We start from the raw sequence: 23,750 nt of genomic DNA, 5'->3' as shown, positions 1-23,750 counted from the left end.
GCCATATCTTTTGACTGTGCAATGGCCTTGCTTAATGTCAACTGGCCCAAAGTAGTCTACGCCGACATTTGTAAAGGGTGGTTTGTCAGGTAAGAGTCTGTGTTCAGGCAGGTCTGCCATGTTCTGCTCTTGTGCCTTGCCTCTGACTTTTCTGCAGGTTACACATCTTGACAGAAACTGTCCAGTTTGCTGAGGGAATCCAGTATCTCTGACGCAGCTGCGAGAGCATATAGTTCCTCCCACAGTGTCCAATCTTTTCATGAATATCTTGCAGAATCAGTGTTGAGTTCTTTGGGATTCTGACTGGATGCTTTGCATGATCTGGCATTGCTGATGCACAGATATGGCCTCCTATCCCTATTACTCCATCTTGAATCCTTGGATCAAGCGTTGACAAATGACTACTCCTCTTCACATTTCTGCCTTTCTGTAGCATGAAGATTTCTTCTTGAAACTGTTGGCCTTGGATGAATTTGATCATCTCCTTCTCTGCTCTCATCAAGTCTTCCACAGTCGCTGCTGATTTGTCGTAGTGTTTCCTCTGGTCCACCGTCTTCCTTTCACCGTTGAAATCTGCTTGTGAATGTGTTTTCTGCTTCTTGCTACGTTGAAGAAGCAAGTCCTTAAGCCAGAGAAACCATGCCACTGCTCTTTTCAGCTGAAACCAGCTCGAGTAGTGATTGATCAACTTGTTAACAGGATTTGTAACTTCAGCTGCCTGAGTGAGATGCACCGTCGCTGAATGTCTCACCTCGCTGTCTTCTCCCTCAATTTTCACTTCATCAGGTCTATGCGGCCACTGACACTCTGGACCTTTAAGGAACGCTGGACCATGAAACCAGCTTTGGTTTCTCATGAACTTGGCAGGCATAAGCCCCCTGGATGCACAGTCAGCTGGATTAACTGAGGTGCTGACATATCTCCATTGCTGAGGCGTTGTTGTCTCTCTGATGGTGGCAATACGGATTGCAACAAAGGTCTTGAAGCGAAGTGACTTATTTTCAGTGCACTTCAACACAGTTGTGCTGTCAGTCCAAAATATTGAATCAAGCAAGTCCATCTGAAGTTCTCTTTTTAACAGCTTGTCCATATCCACAGCTACAACTGCTGCCGTCAACTCCATGCTTGGAATAGTGGTCTGTTTCAGTGGGGCAACACGTGATTTTCCCATCATGAAAGCACAATGAACGCGTCCATCTTTATTGTCAGCCTCAAGTAAGAAACTGTTCCGTAACCATTTTCACTTGCATCAGCAAAGTGATGAAGCTGTGCTGTAGCAACAAGTCCAAAATCCTCTGGTTTTACACATCTGTCAACACTCAGCTCTGACAGCTGATGTAGCTCTTGTAGCCACATATTCCATCTTCGGCCAAGCTGTGGTGGAATTTCATCATCCCATGCAAGCCCTTCCTTACACAGGTGTTGCATGAGCATCTTTGCCGGCATGATTGTTGGAGCATAGAAGCCCAGCAGATCATAGAACACAGAACTTGTCACAGACAATATTCCTGGTCTTGTAACTGGTTTGTCTTTCAGATTGATCCTGAACTTGAGTAAGTCAGACTCAACACACCACAGCACTCCTAAAGCCCGTTCCACAGGAAGTGAGTCGTGAATAAGATCCAGGTCTCTAACCTCTTTGGCTCTCTCACAATCTGGGACAGAAGCAAGCAACACCCGGCTGTCGCTAGTCCACTTTGTCAGGTGAAATCCTCCACTAGCACATAGTTTTGTAAGATTTTCACACAGGTCACTGGCCTGAGCCTCAGTGGTGACTGATTTTAGGCCGTCACCAACATAGAAATTCTTTAGCACTGTATCCACTGCCTCAGGTGATGCGTTACAGCGATTTTCTTCAGCTGTTTGTCGAAGAGCGAAGTTGGCGCAGCTGGGGGAAGAAGGAGCTCCGAAAAGTTGAACAATCATCTTGAATTCAGTACTGTCACGATTTAAGTCCCCTTTTGGCCACCACAGGAAACACAGCAGGTCAGTATCTTTATCAGGAACCTTCACTTGATAATGCATTGCCTCAGTATCAGCCATCATAGCAACTGGTTCCTGTCTGAAGCGAGTCAGTACTCCTAACAGAGAGCTAGTCAAGTTTGGCCCTTGCAAAAGCTGACCATTTAAAGAGGTAGCTGGCGGTGCAGCTTCTTCTTTTGTGGGTGGTATACCCCATGAAGAGGAATATACCACACTTTACCATCTTGGCAGTTCAGGTGTGTTGTTGGTACCGCCACTGCATATCTTTAATTAAGCATGTCATTCATGAAACTTGTGTATTCTTCATGAAACACAGGATTCCTCTTCAGCTTGCTCTTGAGGTTTAACACTCGCTGTATCAATGGTTGTTTGGCATTTGGACATTTGTTTTCTTCATGGGAAGATCTATGTAGAAATGTCCATCCATGACGCATGCAGAGCGTGACACAGAATCCATGAAGTGATGAGCCTCCTGCGACATCTCTGATTTATCATCACAGTTGCTTTCTGGAAAGTCATGATTATATTGCTGTATGAGTAGTTGTTCCACATTCTCAACAGAAATTCTGTTGACTACAGCACACAGCAGTGCACAGTGTGCTGTCATCCACTGTGGTGTCACTTGGCTCCTTGAGCGGTCCGTTCAAAATCCATCCAACAGCAGTTTTTACTGCATATGGTCCATTGTTCTGGCTATGGATCACTTTGCATGGCTCTAAAACGTTATGCTCTTTGGTTCCTATGAGAAGTTCCACTTCTTTATCAATGAAAGGCAACTTCACTTCACTCAGATACGGCCATTTGTCAACATCTTTTTGCAATGGAATGTTATCTTTTGAAACAGGGATGCATTTTTTGTGTGAAGACTTTGGATAACTCAGTGAAATTGCTGTTCTCAAGACCACTGACTTCTAAACGTGTGAGGATGTAACTTTGCACTCTCCTTTTGGAATTGATGGTGCTCACCATAAGGTTGGCCTTTCGACCTTGAACATTCAGCTGCTTTGCTAATGCTTCAGTACAAAACGATGCAGAGAATATTATTGAATATTATTGGTTTGTTGAAGTAGCAAATATTAGTTATTCAAAATATTCAATATACATGTACTTCTTACTAACATTTTAAATTTGACAGAATATAAGCACGTTGTGCTTAGAGCATAAGCTGTACTGCTCAGGATGAATGAATGTGTGTGTGCATTTCCCAAAGGGCTGAATGTGATGTTTGAAGACCAGCAGAGAACCTTACTGTGGAAAGCAGGTAGGGAAGAAATCACTGTCTGCACCTTGTTGCTGTGCATTTGTTCAGTTGCCAGGTCAAAGGAAATGGACACTGAGTTAGACTGTGATTAGCTCCTCAGGCTGTGTTGCTTCTTGAAGCAGTTTGGAGATAATGTATCATAACAGAAAAATTAAAATGGCTGTGACTGTAACTGTGTGCATCTGTATGTGTGTGTGGTCAAGGTTTCAAAGGAAGGTCGAAGCAGGAGACCAGCCGTGTGGTAGAGGTAAGATCTTTAGCCCGAGCCCGACCCGGCCCGAAATTCGGGTCGGGTCGGGCCTAAAATGTCAATCATTACGTTCGGGTCGGGTCGGGCTCGGGCTTCTCTCTCGCTGACTTTTTTTAAAATAAATATATATTTATAAAAATGTATACTAAAACGATGTGTGGATACTAAACTAAGGAATACTTGTTGTAAATAAATAATTTGGATAAAACAGAGAAGGCGGCGCTGTAAGGTAATTGCTATATAACTACTACTAAACAGGAGGCGCAGAGCAAGAGCACGCTTTGCGCACGGCTTTGCGGACATTTCGTGAACGTAAAATACTATGGGATAAATTGAAATTTCGGGTTTGCTTCGGGCTCGGGCCTGCAAATCAAGTTAATTGGTCGGGCTCGGGCTGGGTCGGGCTTTAATGCCTGCGGGCCTGGGTCGGGTCGGGCTGGATTTTTTAGGCCCGATCTTACCTCTAATCAGGTGTGTTTTGACCAGAGAAACCTGAACAAAGAGGCAGATCTGAGGACAGCTACGTCTTCTCTTCCCGTTTTCAACATGTGTTGTAGCTCCGGTGACCACAGACGCATTCGGCTGACGGTCGCCAGTTAACACAGCCCCGCGTTAATCCGAAACACCTGTTACCACACAGCGACCAGGAGAGGAGACGGAGGGGATTATTTATTTATTTATTGATTGATTGATTGATTGATTGATTGATTGATTGATTGATTGATTGATTGACATTTTCATGGTTAGCATCAACTCCGGGACCCTCGCTTTTTCGCCGAAATTGTACTACTTTCAACACATTACCGAGCCACGGAGCCGTTTTATTGTCTACTTGAGGTAATGTTGCTCTGTTGTGCTTTACATTGCATGTAGTTTGAATATAGTGTTAGCAACTGCTGCTAGGTTGCAAAATCGATAATAAATAAAAAAATTAATTTAAAAAAAAAATCACATTTCTAATAACTGCATTCCTTTTTAACTAACCAAGTGAGGGTGAGCTTCGTCATGTGAGTTTAGTCAAGTGTTTTACTCACAGTTACCGCTGGTAAGCTAGCAAAACCTTTGTGTTTTAGCGCCTAAGATCACTTCTTCGGCTCCCTGTATTTGGGCGTGTTTTAGTCAAAGTCAGGTTAAATTAGCCTAGCAGTTGATCCGTTTTTGTGGCGTTTTTACCCTACACCAGTTGATTTCTCAGGAACAAATACTGTGGGAATGTAAATTGTGCATTTTTTTCTAGTAACTTAAAAATACAGTTACTGAGACATTACAGACTTTTAACATGGGCAGTATTCGACAGTTTCACCTTTACCATGGCTCTACAACAGCTGCATGTGTATATTTAGTACTTTAAATTCATTAAAAGTACATTTGTCAAGAATACATGCAGGGAAAAGAAAGGTAGATGGTGACACGACTGATTTGACAGTAAAAAGGGCATTTCATTGCCCTGTTTGTGATTTTAAACAGCCATTTGCTGAGAGAGAAATGTTTATACATCTTAAGGGGCATTTGAGGAAAAAAGAAACCGTTCCCTGTCCATTCAGGGCCTGCACGTTTAAAACAAATGTGTACTCCACGTTCAATGCACGCAGATGCAGAGAACATTGAAATACCTGTGACTACGATGACATTATAGTGCAAAATGATGTAAATGTCTCCCAGGATAGTGACGTTGAACAGGATCCAGGTGAACTGACAGATGAAAATGAAACTACCCTTGTATCAGGAGGTGGCAATGAGAGGTTAGCAGAGCAGTTACAATTTAGTCTGGCTGCCTTTTTCTTAAAAATGCAAACTGTTCTCCATGTGTCACAGAGGGCAACACAGGAAATCATTGAACATGTTGATCAGCTGGTTTTACTGTCAGAACCTATTGTCAGGGAATCTGTAATAAAGATAATGGAAAAAAAATATTTGCCCCTTTACTGACACACTTGTGAGTGAGATAGTCCAGGCAGTGTCAGAGAGTAATGTGTTGCATAAGTCAGTTACAGCTGAAGCACCCCTTTCAACAGCCAACGGGAGGAAAACATATTATGAAGAAAAGTTTCCACTTATTAGGCCTGTTGAATACCCGATTGAGTCATCACAGCATACCTTTATGCATGTACCTATTCTCAGTACTTTGCAACAGTTATTTAAAAAAAACAGATGTACTTGAGAAAGTCAAAGAAGCCCCCTCTAAGTTGCCTGGACAGTATTTGTCACACTGTGATGGCTCCTACTACCAGGAAAACCAGCTTCTCTCAGAAGAGGGTCAGAAACTGGGCGATATGGAAGAAATCATTGATAAATCATATATCTGATGTCTTAGATATTTATGTCTTAAAAGTACAAGTTTTATACAACAATACCTGACTCAGTTTACAGTTGTGATTATTATCAAATCAAGGTAGTTTTGGGTGTTGGTGTGTTTGTTTCTCTGCGCAGCTCTACCACGAGTTCCATAGGATCACCAATGAAAACCTGCCATCTTCCTTTTTTCCCCCGCGTTGGATAAATACACATCACAGCTTCTAAAATTGTACAAAAAGAAGACGACTGGAAGGTTTGGAGAGAAGCTGCAGCATGTTGTGACAGCATACGAAGAACAGGTAAACACATTGTTATTACATTAACAACTTATGTGAACGGCTTACTTGAGCATCAGCTATTGTATCTATGTCTTTGTTCAAAAGGACAAGAACAACATCACTGCAGCCAGGACAGCAGCCCTTGCCAGCCTACCACCGTACCTGAAAGAGGATTCGTCAGACATATTCAAGACTTGCACGGTAATTCTTCATTCTCCTGCATCAAAACTTGAAACTGAAACATCACTGAACAGAGTTAATGGAAACTGCCTTATACGGTGTGCCTAATTGGCTTCCTGTTGAGCAGTTCCCTTGCTTAGATTATTTTTTATTGTGAAGAGCTGCAGAAATTTAAAATAATGAGTCATAATAATTTTATACTAGTGAAGTAACATTAGTACATTTAGTGCACAGTACATTATTTATCGCTGATATCTGGGCGTGTGTTTAAAATGTGCTTATACATACTGTTTATCTTTGTAGTGATTATTGGAGTGGATATTAAATTATCTACACCAGAAATAACGTTAATTTGTAGCTAGTGGACAACATTAAAGGAAAACCACATCAGTTCCCAAAGTGCACCCAAGACACAAAATCAGCAGAGAATAGTTAGCACTGTTTATGTCCTTTCACTCTTTAGGTCCGTGTTTTCATCAACCCTTTATGTTCCACCTTTTGTTGGACTAGGAACAAAATGTTTACAGTTGCACCATATTATTGTTGTTAGCAATCATCTTACCAGAAAAAGGCAGCTGCATTTAAGGTTGCAAGAATGAGTTCCATTGGGAACGTGTGTGATTCAGACTTGTGTGTGAGAGGCTTGTCCCTCAACACTGTTAACCAGAATTTCTCTCAGAAATAAATAATATAAATAAAAATATATAACATGAAAAAATCTAAGTTTGCATGTTTACAGTCGATTGTTTTATAATGCCCAGTGTTCAGTGTTACGTTCCAATGATCGGATTCAGAGAGGACTTGAAGGACAAATCAATTAAAATGTTCAGAAAAATCAAATTCTTGAATTTAGAGTCATAACAGAAAAAAACTGCCTTCCCTGATGCTCTTCCTTTTCACGTTGGCTCGTGCAGCCTGCTTTAGTGTTGTTGGCACCTTCAGGTTTGTGCTTATTTGCCATGAAAACATCTACTTAAAAAGCATAAAAACAAATTCTTTTCTTTTCTGAGTTGATCAATTTTCAGTGCATGAGCAAACAGCCGAAGGAAAAATCAAACTATTCATATCATTGCATTAAACCAGGTTTCATAGGGGGCCAATAGACTAGCGCTTATGTTGCGCCGTCACAGTTGCTTTGTGTTTGAATCCAACCCTCGGCCCTTTGCTGCATGTCACCCCCTTGGTTTAAAAAAAAAAAGTCATTTATTTTTGACGACCATCTTTTACTAAAAGGTTCTATGATTCCGGTGGGTTATCTGTTTGCTGCATGTATCTGGTGGTGTTCATTTGGTTTTTAAGAATACAAATTATCTCACTGATAATGTAAAACCTATATTTCAAAAATGGTTCACCTGGTATTAAAGGGTTAAGATTATCCACTTGATTAGCCTTACTTGATTAATACTTATTAACTGAAGTCATTTTGATTTCGCATAAAAGAAGTCCTTAATTGCTTCCATCATAGTTGTGTGAAGTTATCTCTGCTTTAAGTTGGGCAGTAAGAATGGTTTCATAGTAATTTACTTATTTGCCTGTTTCATTGTTTTTGTATATTAAAATCTGGTAGGGTTACACATGTATTAGTTTAGTTATTCTTAAATTCTTTCTTTCACATTCCAAATACATACTTCTTCCCCAGGACGAGTTTGAGGTGTCCCAGGAGGAAGCTGTGGCTTTGATGGCAGTGGTTGCTGAAGATGAGGTACTTACAGCAGTTCCTTTTTTTATATTCTTTTTATTGCCAAATGTACATTGAATAGAATACATGTCTCTCACAAAGCAATCATAGTTTTATATGTTTTTTGTGAAATGCAAAAAAGGAAAAATGTAAAACACACACAAAAGAAGAACAAAAAACAAAACAAACAAACAGTAACACTGCAGCATCATAAACATAGATTGGATTTGACAATATGGCAGACAGCCACACAGCTAGGGTACTGTGGCAAAACAGCAGCAAGAGAAAAAATTCCATATCACATGGCAGATAAAGGACCTGCTTACAGTCAGTATCATCACAGAGCTGGAATAATTCATATTGTAACATTAACCTCTCTCGAGTCCTTCAGGTATTTCAATACAGGTTCCCATACTTTATCAAAAATTACCTGTCTGCCTGCATTTTTATATCTAAGTTTCTCCATACATAGGGTCTCACTGAGCTCCCTCATCCACATTTCAATTGAAGGTACATTATCAGACTTCCAGTGTCTTAAGATAAGTCTTTTAGCCAAAATGGCACCGAAATATAGGGACTGTTGTACAGACTTTGTATCGTCAGAGTACTGAGTCGAGTCCCCCGCCATTCCCAGAATGGCCACCAAGGGGCAGGGTTCACACAACCTTTTAAACGCCTTTGAGTAAAAATCAAATATTGAAGACCAGAATGAGTGAAGACTGGGACACGTCCAAAATTGATGAGTAAGTGTTCCAACCTGATTCTTGCATTTGTTACACAATGCTGATACATTGGGATACATCTTGTTGACTTTTAGCTTTGAGTAATGTAATCTATGTATAATTTTGAACTGAATTAGTTTATGCCTAGCATTTATTGAGCAACGATGTATATTCAAAAGACACTTTTCCCAGTATTCTATAGAAAGGGGGACTCCCAGCTCAGACTCCCACCCAGACCTTTGTAGTTCTGTACTTGTTTCTATCTGACTGAAGAGTATTTGGTATAGGCTTGATACTGCTCCTTTTTTCCCTGGTGTAATTTTAATCTTTTCAAGTGCAGGGTGATGTGGAATTTCTGACAGCGTTGATACATGTTGCTTTATAAAATTTCTGACCTGCAGATAACGGAAAAAATGTGAGACTGGCAGGTTATGCTTAGCTTTCAGTTGTTCAAATGACATCTGATGCCCCCCCTGGTACAAATCGCTCAGGGACCTCACTCCCTTCTCTCTCCAACGAGCAAACACTGGGTCTCCAGCAGCAGGCTTAAAAGCATGGTTGACACAGATTGGCGTATCCCTGTACATATCTGGGGCCTTCAAATGTGATTTAATTTGATTCCAAATTTTTATTGAGTTGTGTATCATATAGTTACCTTTGTACACTGATTTGTTGATTTTGATGGGACTGTTCAATAGGGCTAGAAGTGAGGTCCCTTCACACCCTACTTGCTCTAAAGAAAGCCAGGCAGGGGGTGGATTGGTTGTATCTTCTGCGAGGTTCGAGCTCCTCCAGAAAGCCAGGATATTAAGATGTGCTGCCCAATAAAAACATTTGAAGTCTGGTAGGCCGAAACCTCCCTCTTGTTTTAATTTACAGAGGTGTTTTTTGTTTATGCGTGCCACTTTATTTTGCCAGAGGAAAGGGATCACTACTGAGTCCAATTTCCTGAAGTATGCTTGTGGAATGCAGGATGGTATTGATTGGAACATATATAAAAAGCGTGGGAGAGCTACCATTTTAATGGCATTTATTCTCCCGACAAGTGATAGCGGAAGGGTCTTCCAGAATTCAATATTCCTCTTCAGTTGGTTCATTTTTAAATTCCAATTTTCCTCGAGTAGCAGGCCCGGTTTCCTGGTGACACACACCCCCAGATACATGAGCCTGTCCTTAGCGATCTTAAAGGGAACAGAATTCAGCATAGTACTGTTATGATTTAAATGTACTGGCATTAATTCGCTTTTGTCCCAGTTTATTTGAAAGCCCGAAAGGGAGCCGAATTGATTGAATACCTCCATGATTGATGGGATGGACTCTTTTGGGTTAGACACATACAGTAATATGTCGTCCGCGTAGAGCGACAGATGGTGTTCTTGCCCTTTAATAGAGACAGGCGATATTTTGGGGTGTTGGCGTATTTTTGTAGCTAGCGTTTCTACAACCAAATCGAAAAGGTAGGGGGAGCTAGGGTCCCCCTGTCTAGTTCCGCGAAGTAGAGGGAATTCAGAGGAGACATCTTGGTTTGTAATAACACTTGCAGTTGGATAAGCATACAAAATCCGTATCCAATCTATAAATACCTTCCCAAAACCAAATGCGTTTAAAGTCTCATACATGTACGGCCACTCGACCTGGTCAAAGGCCTTCTGAGCATCAACTGATATCACAACTGTTTCGGTACTATGTTTAGTATACAGTATGTTGAATAAACGTCTTAAATTAAAATAAATATGCCTATTAGGAATAAAACCTGTTTGGTCAGGATGCACGATTGTATGAATTTGTGATTTTAAGCGGTTTGCCAGAATTTTGCTAATCAGTTTTGTTTCGTTTGGAATCAGTGACACTGGTCTGTATGATGAGGCTTCCAGTTCGTCTCTGCCCTTCTTTAAAATTAATGAAATGTTTGCTCTGTAAAGTGTTTGAGGTAATCTACCCTTTGCCGCAGCGTGCTGAAACATCCGCATTAGTAGCGGGGCTAATTCCTTGTAGAAACATTTATAAAATTCTATGGTGAACCCGTCTGGCCCAGGTGTTTTATTATTTGGAGATTCTTTAATTGCTTGTATAATCTCTTCAACAGAGATCTCCTTATCAAGCAGAGCTACCGCTTCAGGGCTAAGTTGAGGCAGGTTTAGTTGGGAAAGAAATGATTTAATTCTGTCAGTATCACGATTACCGCTTGACTTGTATAATTTTGAGTAGAATTCCATAAAATGTGTGTTTATTTCTTTAGGGTCTGTGAGAATAGTTCCTGAAACTGATCTTATTCTGTGTATAGCCTGCGAGGCTCGAATGTGCCTCAATTGGCGTGCAAGTAATTTCTGGGGTTTGTCACCTATCTCGAATTGCATCTGTTTAATTTTACTTAACTGCTTGTTGACCTGAGAGGATAAGATTGTATTATATTCTTGTCTCAGGGAAATTATTGAATTCAGGGTGTTGGGGTCTGATGAGACGCGGTATGAATTTTCTAAATCAGTAATGGACTCGTCCAGTTCTACTAATCTTTTTCCTGACTGTTTTTTCCTATTTGCCACATAAGAGATTATGCTGCCTCTGAGCACTGCTTTAATGGCCTCCCATAGTGTCGAGTCATCAACATCGCCTGTGTCATTTGTAGCTATAATTTCTGGCAACCTTTCTGACATAAATTTCAAGAAGCTTTTATCTCTTAAGATGGTGTTATCAAATCTCCAGGTGTGGGCACACCTACAATGTTTAAGTCTGATGTCAAGGGATACTGGAGCATGGTCACTTATCAAAATATTATGGTAATGTGAGGTAACGACATTGGGGATCAGTTTTGCGTCTACCAACATGAAGTCGATCCTTGAGTACGAATTATGTACTGGAGAAAAAAAAGAGTAAGCTCTAGTAGTGGGGTTGTGCAGTCTCCAAATATCCACAAGATTTAGGCTGTGCATTGTGTTTTTTAGCACCTCACTACCTTTACTAATTACTGGTGCCTTCTGTGACTGTTTGTCTAGAGAGGCATCAATTACACAGTTGAAACCCCCCATTATAATGTTTGTATCACCCACGTCTGGAATCCCACTCAAAACTGTTTGAAAAAAAAAAAGTTTGGACAGTAAATATTTATCAAGGTAACTGGAATACCGTTGAGTGTTCCTGATACAATTAAGAATCTACCATTGGGATCGCCGATTGTGCAACTGTGGACAAATGATATGTTTTTCTTAATAATAATAATGGCTACTCCTCTGGCTCTAGCCCCAAAGTTTGACTGAAATACCTCTGATCCCAAACCCATGCGTAGTTTTTGTTTGGCTGTGTTTTTAATATGTGTCTCCTGTAGGTAAATGACATCTGCTTTTAGGCTTTTCAAATGTGCCAGTATTTTCCCTCTCTTGACTGGATGATTCAAGCCTCTGATGTTCCAGCTCACAATTCTTGCAACATCACCATTATTTGAAGACATGTTGATAATACCTAATTATATGATAAGCATTGATTGCACCCAAGTGTGCTGTGAAGGTTCCGCCATTGTAGTACCAGAACATCTGAGATGCTGCATTAAAACATGAACAAAGATAGAACCAATCTATACCGAACAACCTCCGGGGCCCTCAGTCTCTTCTTCACTCCCCTCTGAGAGCGAACATCTCCTACATCTAACCTGCTAGGCTCATAACCGTCCATTATAACCTGAGCACATAACCGCCCCCTCCTTACCGCAAGAATGTAAACAAACTGTCCATGTGCGTCGGGACACCGTAGTTGGAGATAGAAGTGGTCTTGTAGGGATTCAGCTGTTCCCTGCGCCTTTAGCTGCTGCGCTTGTCTGCCGCGGGATTTTGTTGTCGTCTAGGAACCCCTCAGCCTCCTTCGGATTGATGAATAAGCGTCTGTCTGAGCCGACTGACGCCACAAGCGTCGCGGGGTATCTGAAGCCGCATCTCAGCTCCGCTGCTTTGCATCTGGCTCTGATGTTGTCAAATCGCTGCCGTTGCTTCATTACCGCTGGGCCCAGGTCCAGAAAAATGTATAGGCGTGCGCCCTCATACTGCAGGGGAAACTTCTGTGAAGAGAGTTTCAGGATGAGCTCCTTGACTGGATCATGGTGGATCCGTGCGATGATTTGGCGAGGAGGGCCGCCGGCTGCAGCTGCCCTGCCTCGGATCCTGTGCGCGCGGTCAACTTTGACTTGTTTGTTGCCAAAATTTTCTTCTCCTAGTAGCTTTGGGATGAGTTTAGCGACAAAGTCTGTGGGGTTACCTTTCTCAGTTCCCTCTTTGACTCCAATAATGCGAATGTTTTGCCTCCTGGAGCGTGAGACCAAATCGTCCAGTCTCTCACTGAGTGATTGGGCTGTGTCTTCCCATCTTGCACACTGGCCTTCCAAGGCTTTGATTCGGGACTCGTATTCGTTCAGCCCGTTTTCATTAGAAGTCACTCTTTCCTCAATATCTGCCATTGTTTGCCTCAGGTCCGCAAGAGATACTTGGAGTGTGTCAAACCTTTTGTCGACATTTTGACTCAGCTGATTAATGGCAAACATGATGTCTGTCGCAGTTGGCGTCTCACTCAGCGGCGTATCGTCTGTGTGCTCACCACTAGCTTCTTCCATGTGGTTGCCGCTAGCATTAGCCTCACTGTTAGCAGCGTCGACTTGTTGTTGCTGATTTTCGGCTCCTTTGCTTTTATTACTTCTCCCCATCGTTCCGTTAGGCGTCTCCGACTGTTTCTGTCTAGCTTTTAGAAGTTCTTCTCGACAAATTGTATTTTTAAATTGTTTAACTTATTTGAGGGAGCGGAGCCTCTCACGAATACGTCTATCTCATCTCGCGCCCCTAGCGGTTCCCCCGACAGCAGTTCCTTTTGACCCGCAGCATGTGTCCATCATCCTGGAAGGCCAGGTTGTGATGTCTACACGATCATGGACTGACTTACTTGTTGTTTTGTTTGGTTTGATTCATGCTCTGTATTTGAGCTATCCTGAAAAGCTAAGTGGCTTCTTTGAGTTCATCCAGGTTGTCCTCCTAAATCTTGATGAAGGGAGAAAGCAGCTCAAACCAAAGTTGCAGGCATTGAGAAATGAGCTGGAGTAAATGATCAAGATCTTTCTTGTGTTTTATTGTTCCTGATAATTAGTTCCTTAAAAAGAAAACAATCCCACACACTACTCTTGCTAAGTATCACCAATTTATTAGAGAAAAATCACAACCTTTTGGTCAAGGCTCAGAGGGACTGAAGCTTTGTGATTTTTTTTTTTTCTTTCTAATTGGTGAAACTTGGAAAGAGTGGTGTACAGGATGTTTTAGTGTCTGCTTGAGTCCCGCTGGCTGTACTATTGTTGTTGAGTCGTGTTTACATCATGTTTTGATGGACGGGACGGCCTGGAGTATAAAGCTGTTTCAGTCAAGGACCAGATAGAACAACAACATACTTACTGCTTAATTGGATGTCATGCAAGTGTCATTCAATCACGGTCATTCTGTGTCGATTTATGTGCAGTATGAAGCTACGAGCAATTTTGTCCTCTGCTTGTGCTTAATGGTGTTTTAATTATGGTGCGTTATAATTCATAACTCCTTCATGTGAGGGAGGAGTGCTGGAGGCTTCAGTGTGTCGGCGATGTCGGCAAACAGAAGTTTCAAGGCCCTTTTCAAGAGACTATGTTAAAGGGATATTCCTGTGTAAGTTTAATCCACGTTCTAACACACCTTGACACCGAGTACGATCCCCCTCGAGAGATAAAGCTAATGCAGCTTTAGCATCCTCAGAAACGACCTCACAACAACAATACACTGCAGTAAATGGGTCCAAGTGTAAACCGGCATCAAAAAGCCACAGTTAATGGTCAGAACAGCACCAAACTTCAGCAACATTATAAACAGGGTCCCAGCACATATTTTAAGGCATCAAACATTTGATACCGTTGCCGGCTTTGAGTGCAGTAGAGTCCCGCAGTAATGATATTCACTGAGCTGCGGATGTTTGGCTTTTTGATGGTGATTTATACTTGGATCCATTTACTGCAGTGTATTGTTGTTGTGCGGTCATTTCTGAGGATGCTAAAGCTACGTTAGCTAGCAAGCTTGAGGGGGATGGTACTCGGTGTCAAGGTGTGTTAGAACATGGATTAAACTTACACGGGAATATCCCTTTAAGTTGCTGTTAGAAAATATTGTGCCAGGGTGTTTGTTGTGTTTTATACTGCCCTAAAGAAATGGCATGTTTATGTGTGTGTGTGTGTGTGTGTGTGTGTGTGTGTCTATATCTATATATCTATCTATATCTATCTATTTCATGGAAATGTTTTGTAGTTTATGAATGTTCAGTTTAATAAACATTTTAAGTTGGATCAGAGATTTGTCAATTATATTGTGTTCATGTAACTTGATTGGTTTAAGGCAGTTGGTTTCCTCAAATGAATTTAGTAGACAAAATGTAATTTTAAGTTATCACAGCTAGAATGTAATAAGTTATTAAACTTGAGTAAAAAGAGTAGTGTTACTTAATTCACATACATTTAATGAACATGTTATATCAGTTGAATGAATTGCTGCATTTAAGTGCAAAAAGCTAAATCTTTACATTTCACTTCAGTAAATGGAATTAGTAATGCTAACTCATAATTTACATGTCACAATAACTTTATATATACAAGTTAACTTTACTTACATAAAATAATTGCTGGTACTTAATTTATTTGAGTTAGTAAACTTAAATAGTTCAAGGCAATCGGTTTCCTCAAACAGTTTAAGTTGAAGTAACTTGTAAGGTTTTACAGTGATAGTGGAATTACAAGGTCCAAAAGACTGAAACCATCCGGTACCCAGTGAAGGAAAAGAAGGAAAGGAGAGGAAGACGTGAAGAAGATACAGGTACAGTAACATCAATGTGATGAAGTGAATGAAATTCATAGTTTAATAATCGTAGTTACTGTTGTTGGAGCAGAGTGTTAGCTTGCTAGCTTAGTTCGGACGATAGCAGCATTGTTTAATAATCAATAAATAGCTGAGTCGATGTGTGTTAATGTTACTCCACCTTAAATTCATCAGGACCATTTGGTAAGTTAACGTCAGGCCTGTTCAGGTGTTATTTTACAGGTGTCTTTCCTGCTTGTCAGTTAAAATGCTGTTAGTTTTCCATCCCCTTTGTAATAGGGTTGTTGTAAGCCTTTGGTTTATTGTGGCAACACTCTCATGAAGGGGTTCATATGGAAATGTACGAAAAGTTATGTACAAATGTTTCGTGCATCCCACGAATATCAAAAGACACTAGTGCGCAGTTCCCGCAGTGAAAAATGGCTTCCATTCCTTTCATTCATAGTGGAAAATGCAGCATAATGCAGCATTTTAAGGCCATTTCGCCATTAAAGTGCGTTTTGATGACATTCCTATTGAAAAATCTGCATTTTGTTCTCATATTACTCCTTCAGTGAATGGATATGATCTTTCGTTTGTTAGTTATTACAATCTTTCAGGTTTCCATCATTGCTATGGTGGTTACTATGGACTCTGCTGTCGCTGATGTACTTCCACCAGTTTTTTCTTCTTCTTTTTTTATTGCCAACCTTCTCCTGCTTCAGGTAAGAACGCAACTGTGTTAGTAAATCAGAAATGCAATGAGCTATATTGCCTTGACACCAATCAGTTTTGTCAATAACAAAGTTTGACAAATTTAGATAGATAGATGTACTTTATTGATTGTGACTAGACTAGGCTTTCTTGATTGTGCTCTCACTCTACTTTTATTACTGTTTTACAGATGACCAGTTTCTCTCATCTCTCAGTCCCTCTACCTTCCTTTACACAACCAACGGCTCTTTTAAGAGCCAACCATTTGTCAACAACAATATCAGAGGCAAGCTGGGACAGAAGTCTATACCATATAGGGTGCACTTTCCCCACAGATCAGAGATGGAGGATTGAGCATCTTTTAGTTTTGCTGTTTCGGCACTATGGCAGCAGATGAGGCTACCCTTAAGGAGCTGATCAGAAAGGCACAGAGCCTGGCAGAGCATCTCAACTCACTAGTCGAGCCTGCACAGGTAATGTAACAGCTTCAGTATCCTGTTCCATGCATGGGGATCAGATATTATAATGCATAGCAACATTCAAGAAGTTACTTGTGCAGGAAGTCTTTATGGTTTACCTGCGTTACTTTAATTATATTGTGCTTTTTAGGTGAACAAAAGAAGATCAAAACCACCAGTCCAGATCTGATGGAGAAAGCGGGATAAAGATGGCAGCATTATTGCCCAGACCATCAAGTCCTCTTCATCCAAATCCCGTGGTTAGTTTATTATATCCAACTCTGCATAGCGTACTAAGCATTTTGTTGTAATAAGGTCAATGAATACTACCACAGAAGAAGATTGTGATTATACTGGGTAGCTCTCAGTTGTGGATGTATTTAACTTTCTGAATGCTCAGCAAGGTTTTGCTGAAAAAGAGCAGACATGTTTGGCAAATCTTTCCTCTGTAAATTGTTCATTTCCTGAGCTGCTGGAACCAGTAGCAAACTGGCATTATGAATAAACATTGTTGGCACCCTTCACATTTAACTTTATCTTTTCAGGTGGAAGGCCCAGATGACTTTACCTCAGTGTTCCTGAGGGGACATCAGTGGAGATGCCTGATGAGGAAGAGGCAGGACTCAGTAAGAAATCATAATCTTTTTGTCTTATAGATTCCCATGAGTTTTGGCATGACTGGTCAAACAATCAAGCATTGTGGTGTGATTTCTGTGGGGATCCACCAATCCAAGTCTGTAGAATACGATTTATAGGCCTGCACATCTCAGCATTGCCATAATGCTTAATGTGGAATGGCATTTTGATGGCTTCCACATGCCTCTGCCACCAACAGAAGCTGCAGAAGGGGGCTATTCCCACCACACATGCGGTACTATATACATATAATCTTTTTATTTTCTTTACAAAACTCTATTTATTTTTGGCATCTTGAAAAAAGACCCCTATCTAATTTTGGAATTTTTAAACCTCTCTTTTCCTTTTGTTGCTAGAATATTGCCAATGGAAATGCCACACCAGATTTGTGACTCCCCCCCAGAGAATGTGTCTGTCATTGCTGGGAGGCCTGTGGTGTTCATCAACATGAAAGGTAACTCCATACCATTACCTCTACTTCCCTATGGTTTTACCCCCCTCCAATATAACATGAATGGATGCTTTTTTCCCCCAGGACGAGATGATCTGACCCTCCCAGAGCTGTGATGTGGTGGCTGCTGTGCCAGCTGGACCCCAGGGCTGTACCATGTCCAAGTCAGTGGCTACTGGCCTGCCACCATCCATTTCCATACCATCTATGATGTAGCTATGATTCAAGCTTTACGGGAGATGAAGTTGGCTGCTCCAGGGATTTCCCGCCTGACCTTTATGAGAATGCTGGAAGCACAAACAACAGTGTATGGCAGGGTGGGCTGGCCTACAGTACACAACATTTACCATTCCCTCCTTTTAATTCTGCATGTTAGTGTAAATTTGTCTTTGATGATTCTTTCAACAGACTGGTAAAGTTTGCTCAGACACATTTTTCCAGAGCTTCATGGAGCGGGTCATCAGCTCCTACGAAGTGGACAAGTTGTGCTCAGAGCAACCATTCGCCTGCACAACCTGTCCCCTCAGATGTTGGCTGTGTCTGTGGATGGAAACAGGAAGCACTACTGCTTCAAAAAGGGTGGACAGTCAGTGTATATTTCATGTTTCATGGTCTAGGCATGTCCATGTCTCAGCTCTCATTTGTTACACCAGTGAGCACATGTTCATTCTTCAGCAATGCTAACATGAAATGATTGGCATCATCCTTGCAATTTATATTTCCATGTCTGATCTTTAGCTCTGAGGAAGGGGGTTATTTTGACGGTGTGCTCATCTGCAAGGATAACGAGGTTGCAGTATTTGCGGACGACCTCCAAAAGAGGGCCAAGCATGTAAGAGCACGTTTTATTTATTTTTAATGAAATATATTCTCATTACACTTTGTATACCTTAAGTCAAATTTTATTTTAGGTAAGAGCTACCATTGACTATTATTTACAATTACTTGCATTCTGCAGTTTGATGCTGCAGAATTACACCCAAAGCTGTTAAATAAATGAAACATTAATGTGACCATCCTCACTTTGTCCTTTTTGTAGTTGCCAGGTAAAGGTGTTTGTGGCAGGTCTCAGCTGAACGCAGCAAAGGAGACAACAAGCAAGAGGGCTTGTTCCAGCCTTGATGAGCAAGTATGTTATCTAGAGCTTTCCCTTTTCACAGTCTTACATTTTGTGGTAGTGCGTTGTTTTCCACCCTTTGCTTACACTCTGGCCCCTGTGAATTTCCCCGTTGTTGGACTAATAAAGGAATATCTTATCTTATCTATAATGATAGGAAAATAGCTAATGGGAAACATTTTAAGATAAGACTTCCTTTATTGTCCCACAATGGGGGAAATTCACATTAACCCATCCTTCCTGTTTAGAAGCAGTGGGCAGCCATGGTCCAGGGACCAAATGCCTGTGTCCTCATCAAGGGAAATGGCAGTTGCAACAGTTAACCAGCATGCATAGTTGGACGAGCTGTTAGACTTGTGCAATTAAGACTTAATATGATGTTATTAACTGTTTTGGGCTGCGTCCACACTGGAGGTTTTCCAAACAAAATGATTTGCTTTTTCATAGGGAGAAAAGTAGCAGTAATAACATTTAATAACGCATACAGAATTGAAGAAAAGGCCGAATTATTGTTAAATTAAATTAATTTAATTTTTAATTCTTCCCCAGGGTCTAAAGTAGCAGTGTGCCGTCGTGGCATTATCCTTCGGGCCCTGAATATGTACAGGCAAGTATAAAAACACTTTGTATTTTCACTACAGTTCCATTTATTTCAAATGCTCATCAAGTGACGCTTAATTAATGCAATGCTGTTAAGCAATCCCACAGGGGTGAGATCGTTGTGTATGTGATGTTCCTGCAGAAGGCAATCACAGCCAGTCCACCAGCCTTCTTCTGCATGGACGTAATATGCAAGTACTGGCCTTACATCCAGAGAATTGCTGAAGCCTGCCCAGAGTACAGTCACCTCACCACCGTGAAGGCTCTGTTGTCTGTGCTCCATGCCAAAGCACATGGCATCGAGTGTGAGGTATTTTTTACTCATCCCTTGTGTTTCGATGCCAGTAATTTCTCCTTGTCAAATCCAATCTGCTTGATTACAGAGCCAAAACAACAATGCATGTTTCCCTGAACTCAGATTAATAGACTGCACTGTATATTCCTGAAATGTCAGATAACCTGGGAGAGGAGGTGGAAATGGTTCATTCCTCCCTGTCCAGGACCGCCATACTCACAAAGTTCATGGGCAAAGGAGGTTGGTTGTAGGCTTCGATATTTCATATTTGATATTTTATTTGCAGAATAATCATATAGATAGCATGACTTGACAGCAGTTACACTAGTGGAGCCTTTTAACGGCATTGTTGTTAAGTGGAGCTGCTAGGCATGCATCATTTTTGTCTTTTTTTGTCTGTAACAGCACGCACAGACATGCTAACTGTCCAGATTATGGACTGGAATAAGAGAAAGATGGAGAACATGTGGAAAACCTTGTGCACAAGATTTCGTAAGGTAACCATCTTCTTTCAGAAAAGCAGCCACATTGCTATATGAGTGACAAATGTCACTCTTTAAAGTTTAATTTCCCCCATCCCTCCTTTTCCTACAGACACAGCAGAATCCTGAGAGGGAGAGGCAGAGCCTAGAGACCCTCAAGGGAGAGATGTCTGCAAATGATGGGACTGTGGAACAGTGGGTCAGAGATGTCCGGGACTGGGCTGAACATGGTAGGTATCATTAATCAGACTCCGTACAATATGTAACATTTCCGCATTACAATTGAAACAAGCATTTTTGCTGTTTCTGCACAAAGCAACATGTTCGGTCAATGTTATGGACCATGGCAATGTCATTTATGAGCATGTTCTTTCTTTGAGTTGGTGTTGTCTGTTATGTTGATTTCCTTGTATAATCTGTTGATTTGCAGTACGCTGTAACTTCAGTGTTCTTCTGTGGTTTTTTTTTATATATACTTTAATCAGGGTGTCCGTGTAAAAGAGAGCAGTCTCTGAAGGGCCTTCTCTGATGACAGAAATCAATCAGTACAATGTTCTTGCATAACTCAACATTGCTCTGTGCTGTAAAGAACCCCCTGCAGCCAGTAATGATTCTCGGCTACAAGTGAGATCAAGAACTGAGGAGACTTCTCTGGGACTGAGGCAGCTTATTAGTCTTTTTGTTCTGGCCTCATTTTTCTTTTCTTCTTTTTTTACATTTCCAGATGGTGTGGAGTTCCTTGCCAAAAAAATATTTTTGATAAGGCAATGCACATAAGAAGACCTGAGGAGGAGGTGATGATCCTTGCTGCAGAAGTAACAACAGTGGGAGTTCCTCAAGAGAAGGGAGCAGACATTGAGAGGTCTATCCGTCAGCACTGAGGGTAAGCCATTACCCGTTACAATAAAAACATCAACAGAACACACTCATCTACCCAAAGCTGTTTTTTTCTTCCATAGAAAGATTTAAGTTGTCTGTTTTGCTGATTTTTTTAATGCCGTTTTCAGGACTCAAACAGATCTCACATGCATCTCACTGGAAGATATCATGTGATCTATGTATGTGTGTAACATACAGGAAACTTGCATGTATTTCAAAGAAGAAAAATATCAATGTAATTTAGACTTTTTGAATATTTTGTTAATTACTATGAAGGTAGCCACTGCAGCGTCTCTGAAGAAGGACTTCGAGGTCTTCAGGCAGAGTTCAACAGAAGAAGGTCTCAGCTGCAGTCTCACCTTTTCACTGTGAGAAATAAATACTTGCACGTGGTAAGAGCAGGACTTGATGGGTCTGCACTGGACCCTGAAGAGGGAGAAGAGCAGTTTGAGGAGCAAGATCTAGCAAATGATGTGGAGAGCTACTCAGATGAGGAGGACATGGACATGCAGGTAATTAAGGCCATGATATTGATATTGACATTGTTTGATTATTCTGTGACAAATGCAGTGCTCCAGGTTTGTGTTTAACTAATTCCTGTTTATCTTCTCTTTTTCTCCCAAATAAAAAAGGGACTGGACAGTGCTGTTGGGGAATAGAATCCAGAGGACAACACACTCCTAATGACATGCCCATTGAAACTGAGTCTGGCACTTATTATTACTATTATTATTACTATTATTGTTATTATTATTACTATTATTAGTGGGCAGGTCTAAGTACAGACAGCTGTGAATACACCTAATGTGTCTTTAATGCATCTTGAGATCAAATCACTCCAAAAAATCACATTCCAGTATTTACAGCAAATATTTGATATTCTGCGTAATGCTGTAGCGCCACTGCCTGTGATCTTGTCGAATGTTTATTGTTTATTTGTTTTGGTTTGCTGGTTCAATCCCAGCACCCTGTATATCCCAGTCAGGGATGGACCATAACTCTGTATATTCACTTGAATACTTACTGTAGACCCTGAGTGTACTTTTGACCCCATGACTTGTCTATGAAGGTTCATGGTACTTTGAGCCTGTTTTGAAATCAGTGGATGAATTTTCTTTTCTTTTCTAAGAATAGGCAATAAACTGTTTGTCACAAGAGAATTACCAATCATGTCAACTATGCCTACACTAGCAGTCAAGTTTAAAGTGCTTGCATTTATTTCTTTAGTTATTTATTTATTTGAAAAGTTTGATTCAAACTTGGATGAAGATTCCTCACCAAAGCATGTCTGTGTGGCTTTATCTCTTCACAGCTGAGGTTTCTGAAATGAAGAAAGATTCACATTGTTTGAAATGTTTGCTCTGTTTACAGCACACAAACTTTGTAGCATGTGCTACAAAGTCCTCAGTTTTATTCTATAGGTTCTACAGGGAAGTCAGTGCATTCACTGGATTGTCTGAGTCATTAGTTTGTGCAAATGCATTGTGGCAACAACACATTAAAGAATGCTTGAAGACTTAAAAACAAGCACTTGGAACACAAAGTTTGACCAGATGTACAGTATGTAGTATGTATCTATGCACTGACTCAATTAAATGGACTTGTCTACTTTGTCCACCTCTTTTTTCAATGTTTATTCATTGTCTCTTCATGGTTCACATAAAAAATAAATAACTAATATTAATAGCCATTCATGCCTCATCATTCCTGCACTGAGGACACTTAATTTAGAAAGATAGAAATATTGTTGTTTAATTTAAAAACATCTAAAGTTTGAGTTTATTTGCATGTTAAAAAGGAAAAAGAAGCTCACAGGCTACATGAAAAATGGGGACACAGGCTCTATTAATTTCTGTTGTGTCATTGCTGTGTACCGTCAGCGCCATATTCATACTATTCAATGCTGCTGTCCGCCGCTCTTGGGGTATGTTCACTAGCTGGAACGTTTAGCTAACACACGTTTGTTATTAATCGATCTGATAGATTGAGCTGTACGGTGCATCGTCTCGTTAGGAAGCCACATCATATTTAAACCAACTTTAAACCACATTATCACTCCACAGCAACAAAAATGGATCCAAGTCATGAGCCCCGAAAGTTCTGAATTCACACGTTGCCGAATCATTTTAAACCCATTTTTCCCCCATTAACAAACTCATTTTTTATATGAATGTTTTCCCATTAAGTCAGTATGGACGTTTAGAGCCACTGTATTCCCATCCCCCGACTGACAGGATGATCTGAGATGATCAAGATTATTCTAGATTGTGGTACCTATATCTCTCAGTACACACTTTTGTACACATATCTCCTAATTTGACCTTGTGCCCCAATAAAATATCATAACTTTGAAGTTATAAAAGCACATTGACTTGACATTGACTGCCGTTTTGAGTACATTTAGTCCATTTCCCAATCCTACTTAATGGTCCTCTATGGTCAGGATTGCGTTGGTATTATTGTACCTAGTATCCTGTGTGCACACTGTCAGCTTTAGACATCTCCTGTAGGTCTACAGATGAACTTGATATGAGAGTTGAAGCTTGTTCAAAAATGACTGAATCTTAACAGGACATAGCACAAATCAATGAAGGATGAGGGACTCCTTTCACTCTTAGAGAACTGAATTGCAGAT

General features: G+C 40.8%; 3 long non-coding RNA genes across 5 annotated transcripts; all 3 read left to right on the top strand.

The window, feature by feature from the left end:
• Positions 1-2,015: 2,015 nt before the first annotated feature.
• LOC119016397 lies at positions 2,016-6,406 on the top strand. Its single transcript, XR_005074089.1, has 5 exons — positions 2,016-2,955; positions 3,194-3,244; positions 3,448-3,491; positions 5,925-6,088; positions 6,173-6,406. It is a non-coding gene; the product is annotated as an uncharacterized LOC119016397 (long non-coding RNA).
• An 8,567-nt stretch (positions 6,407-14,973) lies between these two features.
• LOC119016396 lies at positions 14,974-19,470 on the top strand. 3 transcript variants are annotated; one of them, XR_005074087.1, is made up of 10 exons: positions 14,974-15,501; positions 16,087-16,670; positions 16,807-16,915; positions 17,201-17,281; positions 17,648-17,745; positions 17,827-18,059; positions 18,151-18,328; positions 18,481-18,574; positions 18,782-18,871; positions 19,409-19,470. It is a non-coding gene; the product is annotated as an uncharacterized LOC119016396 (long non-coding RNA). The 3 variants fall into 3 exon arrangements; XR_005074088.1 differs by lacking the exon at positions 14,974-15,501 and having other exon boundaries at positions 15,600-16,208; positions 16,388-16,670; XR_005074086.1 differs by lacking the exon at positions 14,974-15,501 and having other exon boundaries at positions 15,608-16,670.
• Positions 19,471-19,567: 97 nt separating this feature from the next.
• Positions 19,568-22,805, top strand: LOC119016395. Its single transcript, XR_005074085.1, has 7 exons — positions 19,568-19,769; positions 19,914-19,994; positions 20,160-20,251; positions 20,349-20,466; positions 20,961-21,119; positions 21,392-21,627; positions 21,748-22,805. It is a non-coding gene; the product is annotated as an uncharacterized LOC119016395 (long non-coding RNA).
• Positions 22,806-23,750: the final 945 nt, after the last annotated feature.

Source organism: Acanthopagrus latus, unplaced genomic scaffold (genome assembly GCF_904848185.1).
Source record: "Acanthopagrus latus isolate v.2019 unplaced genomic scaffold, fAcaLat1.1, whole genome shotgun sequence".
NCBI classification, from domain to species: Eukaryota; Metazoa; Chordata; class Actinopteri; order Spariformes; family Sparidae; genus Acanthopagrus; species Acanthopagrus latus.
The sequence above is the reverse complement of the archived record's forward strand: the minus strand, read 5'-3'. Positions and strand labels throughout refer to the sequence as shown.